The sequence below is a fragment of the Protopterus annectens genome, chromosome 1.part1 (assembly GCF_019279795.1).
Source record: "Protopterus annectens isolate FY-2018-M chromosome 1.part1, PAN1.0, whole genome shotgun sequence".
Taxonomy (NCBI): Eukaryota; Metazoa; Chordata; order Ceratodontiformes; family Protopteridae; genus Protopterus; species Protopterus annectens.
In genome coordinates this window covers 335,099,408-335,107,349 of record NC_056726.1, presented here as the reverse complement: position 1 = coordinate 335,107,349, position 7,942 = coordinate 335,099,408, and the positions used below count along the sequence as shown (strand labels likewise).

Genomic DNA, 7,942 nt, shown 5'->3' with positions numbered 1-7,942 from the left:
GTCATTGGTTTCACAGACCTTCCCTGATTTTGCTCATAACTTTTCTCTGTCTTTCATAAAAAATATTGATTTGCTTGTGAATCATTCAGGACTACAGACAGTCAATAAATCCAGACATTAGTGTTTTATACTTATTGAGCAAAAAATGCATGTTGATGCAAAATGTGTTATTCTATTAACTTTTTAATTGAATTAGAGTAATATTTAAAACATGTTCCTGATTTTGAGCCTTTATTTTGCTATTATTGGTATTGCGCTGAATTCTTCAGCAAAGAAGCTGGGAGTTATAGTATTAGCTCTTCTGCCCATATTTATAAAACTCCCTGTATGAGAAATCCATCCCTGAAGATCAGAAGCATCAGCTGCTCTTAAACTCCAAGGTTTGCACTGTGATCAGTACAGAGTCATATCACAGCCTTGTTTAGGTTAAACAGCCTAATCAGGAAATTAATACATTTTTCCACCTCATTTTTCCCCAATCAGCCGCAGCTTTTGTTGGGTCCCCACACAGTCAAGGATGATTATAGGGGCCCCTTGCAGCCATGGGTATTGCAGGTACCTAAAGCTGGATATGTTTTTAGTTTTAGTGGAGAGAATGTCCACCAGCAGGGTTTATCTAAGCCAGGAGCACTAAGTCAGTGGTAAAATATTTAATGGAATTGTGAAAGCTGCTGCTTGATAAAATACTGTTACTATAACCAGTGATATCTTTGAATTTTAAAGGAGATATAAATAAGAGTTATTATCCACCTGGTTTATTAAATATGCAAGATTCCTTACTAGTTTTTGTTGTTTCGACAGACATGTTACAAAATATCAAGATAAGATAACTTGCAATGGCAACTGCAGGGTTCGCTGGTGCCTAAAGCCGGCTACATATGCACGCACACACACACACACACACACACACACACGCACACACACACACGCACACACACACCACTATACCTCCTACCTATCACTGAGTTGACAGAACATCCCTGATGTATCTTCTTATTTTTGTCCTTGCACTCATAAATCACAGATCCCGACACTCAGTCAATAAGGCTAGACATTAGAGTTTTGTTCTTCTTTCTGTTTGTAAAGTGCATTGTGACAGTAGCCCTGTTGTTCTTTTAACTTTTTCAATGAGTCTAAGTGATGGTTTAAAAATTCTCCCTGGTGTCATGAAGTGCTCCTCTGGGCTTTCTCCCAAAGTGTCCCTCCACAAGAACAAGCCCCTTTCCCTCTCAACTGTCCCTTATTTTACAAAAGGCTCCTCATGTTGCATCTTATATGTGTCCTGTCCCTTGTAATTCATGGGCCATTGCAATCAGTAAATAATGTCATACACTAGAGTTTAATAATTCTTATTATGTGAAAATATGCTGAAAGAATAACTCCTCAGTCACTGTAAAGGGATAAGGCTCCTGCTTGACAAGCTGCTTTCTGCAAGGTTTAACACTTCCCACTTCAGGAGTATCTTTGCTATCTAGTGCTGGTGCAGTGGATTAACACTCTGCTCAAGAGCTGTTTGTAAGTGTCATGGGTACAAGGATTCAACATTTTTTAAGTGCATTTAGGGCATGATATAAAGGGTATCCCTGAAGTGTAGTGTTCCCCAAGCCCCATGTCTTTTGTGCATTAAAACATGTTCTCTTACCTTTTAAGTGACTTTAGGGTATGATATAAATAGTATGCCTGGTATCTTGTGCCCCCTATACTGCAGGATTTGCTCAGTAATCTAGAAGAGTGTGGAGGTTTGACAGCTCCCCCCAACACACAGACATTAATACCCCTCTCAGTCACAATCATGGGCACAGTCATTTATTCACCACCCCCCACACACCCATATATATACCTGAAGCCAATCATCACCGTGAATCCATTTACACATGCAACCACTCACATGCACACATGCACACACACTTTATTACTACCTTGCCCACTTTCAATACATAGGTGGTACCTGTTCTTTAACCTAATCTGCCCATTGGCCAAGAAGGCCAGGACTGCAGTGCTTCATGTTACTGTAATGCTGATAGCACTGTTGCTCCATGCATGGTATGCTAGCTACATTGGTGATAGCCTGGGCTAAACTATTTCAGGCTTCAGTCTTTACTGAGTCCTTTTGTAGCCTTCCTGCCTATGCCTTCGGCTGTAATCCTTTTGGAGGAGATATAGAAAAATATTTGACTCCTCCTCACACCACGTCTGTCCTCAGAAAGGAACACTATCCTCTCCTGGCAGGGAGAATACCATGATCAAGAAGGTGGTTTCCCCAAGGTGAGGCTTTTCTACTACACATTTTGGTTGGGTTGACCCCTGTGATTTCCCCAAATGTGGGAAACTCAACTGCTACGCTTAAAATGCCCCTTTTGGTCATTAGTCTAGTAAACACCAATGAACCTTCTTCAACCATGATGTCTCACCCTGAAGAATTACAAGAAAGAAAGACAGAATTGGCACCCAAATCAGGTGTAACATACCCCATCTGTCACTTGTTGATGGGGATCGATGGGCACTTAATTTGCATGATGTATGGCAAAATCAGAAAATATACATGCTGTACTATTATGATTCATAATGGCACTTTAAAGTGTGAAACATGCCAGTCCTCAATCCCTGTGCATGATCTGAAGTACTCAGGCACTATAGTGTCTCCATGTACAGATGGTTAAATATGAAATTGCAGTTCCCCATGAAATCATGACCATGTGAACTCTGCAAGTACAGGTTTGCCTGCAGGGACCCACAAATGTGCACAGCATTGACAAAATGTCTGTGTGATGTTTATCAGGTGTTTTTGCTATGCAAAATGCTTGAATTACAAAGAATAATGATCTGAGCCCTAAGTATTAATTACCATGCCCAGCCTGGTAAATCTATTCAATATAAGCACAACAAGAAGTAGAGAGCTTCATTCCACTAAGGAAGAAACATCTGGAGCTTAGAGTTTGATTCTCACATTAAAGAACTGAAAAAAACTGCCTTCAGCAAGTATGGCTCTGCTTATATAAGAGCTACTTTTCCATTCATTTGTACTAAAGATGCTTCTAACTGTTGTTCAACCTGTTGACTAAAATGAAGGAAGGTTCCTCAGTGTTTTAAAGTGTGTTGGTCAGGTTATATTGAGAGTGATATTGCAAAGATGCAGCAATTACTAGGCTGTATGATTGTTAAGGTGGATGGCTGACATACACCCCTGAGCTCATAGTCACAGGGCACTGCACTGCACAGTTTTAGTGCTCTGTACATTGCACATATGTCAGGAGACAAAATATTTATAACAGAAAAAGGAGCAGTCATGTATCTTTGGTCAATTGTCATTCTGTGATTGTTTTGTGGGGGACATATACTCTTTAAACCTATGGGACTCACCTTATTTAAAGACTGTGGATACATATATAATAATAGTCAGTCACAAAATTAGCATGCTATATGGGTAGGGGATACAGCTGGTGTTAATATTAATAAGGACCATGTAGGAGCAAGGCTATTAGTTCCATTGTTTTCCATACCAAGAGAGCAATGCCAAAAAAGCAGTCCTTGCAAAAGCACAGTAGTGCATCTGCTTGTATATCTTCAACACAGAAAGCAAATTCTCTGATTCTGAGGTGCTAGTCTGTACCCTCAGTCCCATGACTGATAGCTCTTTGGCGTGCATGCAGCTGGCCAGCCCTACAGTGATAATTCATTCTTGGCCAGATATTGTAAACAGTGTTAATGTTATTGGGGAGTAGAACTACATTTACAACATGGGGCGGTCACAGGGTCACTGATATGATAAGAGGTACCTGCCAATGACAAGAACTTATGTCACAGGAATGTAGAGTAATAGGTATGGACCTAACATCATGTGTACCAACTAGCGTGAAGATGGAGAAACTAGCACCTCCTCTGTACCCTGGAATGCAGTGCTAGATTTTGGGGCATACCTGAACAGGCCTCAAATATGATCCACTGCAGATGCCCCATAGTTGCAGTCTTATTTCTGTGTATCAACACTTGCAAATATTCTCTACCCCTTAGTCACTCAGAAACATATTAAAGCTGTCTGAATTATGGACAATTGGTAAATCATAGTTTTATCAGACACAGCCATCTGTACAAGGAATGCACATAAATGATTACTTTTTATAATGTTGCTTTTTGTAAAACTCCCAGTTGCATATATATTTCTGGTGCTGAGTCATACATGCACTGGATAGTTTGTGCTTTGCTGTATTCACATGTGATTTGGTACCCACACTGTGACACTGACCTTGTCTGATGTTGAGTAGCTTCAGCCTATGATTATAATGGCAGGGATGAGCTGATGCAGTCAGGGAGTGTGTGCTAGACTGAATGAATGTGTGTACTGAATCTTCACCCAAACCATGGATACAACCTCTATGCCTGTGGTCACCCAGTATATCCATACTTGGAAGAGGAGACAGTTTAATGAGAACAGTATCCATCAGCGAAGTGTGCAGGCCCCAGTAGACAGTGCCTGAGTCTGTCCCTAGCACTCATGGGCAGAGAAGGCCACAGAGGTGGTTTGGTAATGGTTCTCACCTGGGGCAAGGGTAACCTAAAGGGGAGAACTGTATATATAGAATTCTGTGCTTCAAATTTTGTCTACGAAATTCTGTTAATGCATTGCTTCTGATAAGAGTTTAGACATCAGGAAAGCAGAGTTACTATGTATCTTGTAAGAGTTAACTCATCATTACACAGGACTGCCCCATACTCTTGAAATTAATATACTCACTGTTTTCAAAGTCTAATTTCTAAAGTCATGGGAAAGGTGCATATATAAAACTAAGGCAATAAGGTGACATCTAGAAGATAACATGATTAGAAAAGCACACAGAGAAAAATTCTTAATATGGGAAGTGTCAAGATGTTGTTATTAAGGAGTATTTACAAAATGTTATACAAAATATGGCATATTTATATATTTACATGAATAATGCAAAACTAGAATGTGATGTTTGATGTTGGGCTGTACATTTAGGTAATGGCTGTTAGCAGAAAGTGACACTAAAATTTGGTAAGTGCAGACATTTTCAGATATAAACATTTTTTTGTAAAACATTCTAACTATTATATATACATTCATGCTGCAAACAAACCAGAATTCCACCAAGGCTGTAAAGTATAAAACTTTAATACACAGAGTAAACAGGATAAGCCCTTTCACACAAACTGTGCTTCATCAGATCCACAAAATAAAAAAAACAGAACCCTTTAAATACTAAAACATGTGCTTCCATTAACCAATAAAATACAGCAATCAATTATTGATGTATACTTCTTTTCTTAAGAATTGGTTTAGAGGCATTAAAGCCAGACAGCTTATCTACCTGCAAATTTAGTCCACTTTGTCTCTGCAGTTTGGTCTGTTATTAAAATCACCATGCCTTTTGTTAAAATATGCAATTGCAACACTATAAAATCAAAACTGTGATCAGTAAAAATAGAAACATGTTTAGCTAGGGCATTAAGTATGTTTTTACGTCTAATGTCACCCATATGCTGAAGAATGCACTCTTTAAGCATCGTAACAGTTTTCCCCACGTAGAATGAAGTGCAACATTTACATCTGGCCAAGTATACAAGTCCATGGGACTTGCAATCAGCATAAAAGTCAGGTTTAAATATAACATCATATACTGGATGCTGAAAAATTACCCTAGTAGAAATGTGAAAGCAGGCTTTGCAGCCTCTACAAGGATAGGTTCCCTTCCGCTCAGAAGCCAAAACTGGTCTAACCATAGATCTACAGCACAATTGTGTCTTCAGTGACAAATTGTTCTTAAAAACATAACCAGATTTATTACCCACTATAGATTTTATCTTGTCGTCTGAGAGTAATATGGGCCAAAATGTATTAACTGTGCTGCAAACCTGCTGCACATTATTGCCATAAGTCAATGAAAGTCTAACTTTACGGCCGGTTGAATTATCATGGGGCAACTTGGACTCATATGAGCGTTTAAAGAAAGGTTTGCCCTTGCTTGATCTCAAGGAAGCAACCTCACCATATGTAGCATTCAAATCCTGCTGCTTATAGCCCCTAGCCAAAAAGTCATTACTTAATAGATCCATAGCTTCAAAAAATTCTGTATCCTAAGTGTTTGTTTGTCTTTCGGCTTTTCCCAGTTAGGGGTCGCCTCAGCGGATCTCTGGTCCACTAATTATTGGCAGTTGTTTTTATGGTGTCGAGTTGCCAGCCCAATGCCCAACCTTCAACAAAGGCATGCCCATTCAATGCATGTCTTTCGAACTCCCACTCGACCGCAGGGAGGACATGCAGACTCCACACAGAAGGCACTCCCAACCCAAGCCGAGAATCAAACGGGAGAACCTCTTGCTGTGAGGTAACAACACTACCGCTGCACCACCGCGGGATGCCTATTTTATATCCTCAGTGTGTAAGTGAGAAATTCTAAGGTACTGCTTTTTGGTGATATTATTAAAAAACATGCTTGGGATGCATGCTATTATGATGTAAAAAAAAAAGTACTCTTCCTACATGGTTTCCTATATAGGGAGGTTTTAATAGCACCATCAAAAAAGGTCAATTTTCACATCTAAAAAGTCTATAGTTTCTTGGGTGGTGTAAGCCAGGGAACCTTGTTGGCTAAGCTTACGTAGGCCCTTGGGCTGATAGCCTAGTACCTACCTATGAACCTATGAACCAATAATGGCTGAATAATTCACAATAAATTTAAAACAATTACTTGATGTTTCTAAATAATGGACACATTCAAGTAAACCAGCCTCTGAACCTTCCCACAAAACAAAAATGTCATCCACAAAGTGCTTGTAATACAGCAACCATGTGAAAAAGGGGTGCCCACTGAGGACTACCTCACGCTCCCATTCCGCCAACACTAAGTTGGCATAACTGTTAGTGCAAGGAGTCCCCATTGCAACCCCTATCTTTTGTCTATAAAGAATGTCATTAAACAAAAACACATTATTTTGTAGAATCATGTCCATTAAGACACATATACATGATTTAAATAGGATTATAAGCCATATCCATGAGCACCTTTATGTCTTATTAATGGAACGTGTTATAGAAAAAGACATGTATGATTTTATGCTGGTTGCTAATCCTTTGATACCAACTATTCATGGCTTACCTAAGGTTCATAAGTCTTTACATAACCCACCTCTTCATCCCATTGTTTCAGGCAGGGATTGGGCCACAGAATTTATTTCCATTTTTAAAGAGCATCACTTAAAAAAAACCTTTGGAAAAAGCTTGTGCGGTTCTTAGGGATACGGAGCACATTTTGGGTATGTTGGGTGATTATTCTAGAGAACATGGTATTTATTCTGAACATACTTTGTTAGTTACTATGGATATACAGACCTTATTTACTATCATACCCCATGAAATGGGCATTACCTATTTGAAGAGTTTTCTAACTGTAAATACTGACTATTCATCTGAATTGATTGGATGTATAGGTGTCTTAATGGACATGATTCTACAAAATAATGTGATTTTGTTTAATGACATTCTTTACAGACAAAAGATAGGGGTTGCAATGAGGACTCCTTGCGCTAACAGTTACGCCATCGTAATTTGTCTGTTCAGAAAGAAGTTCTTCCAATAAGATGTCCACTTTCCTAAAGAATATTTTCTCATTGATACTGATCTGACAATATGTGTCAGTACAAAAAATCAAAAACATTTTTTTTATATATATTTTTTTGTCCATACCATGATTACCCCTTATCCCCCTTCAGGCTCCTTAAATCCTTGTTTCTTGTTTTTTCCTTTCATAGATTCATTCATCTCACACTTACTTAATTTATTTTTTTCGTTTTCCCCCCTACCAACCCTACCAATTGTCTTACTCATATCATATTCACACATTTTTTTTTCAAATTTTTTGCATAGACAATAGGGCACAAAGGGAAATTAAAGACTTCTGCACACATCTGCACCACTATTATCAAA

General features: G+C 38.8%; 1 pseudogene; it reads left to right on the top strand.

Moving 5' to 3' along the window:
- Positions 1-2,214: 2,214 nt before the first annotated feature.
- On the top strand, positions 2,215-2,341 carry LOC122816930 (annotated as a pseudogene).
- Positions 2,342-7,942: the final 5,601 nt, after the last annotated feature.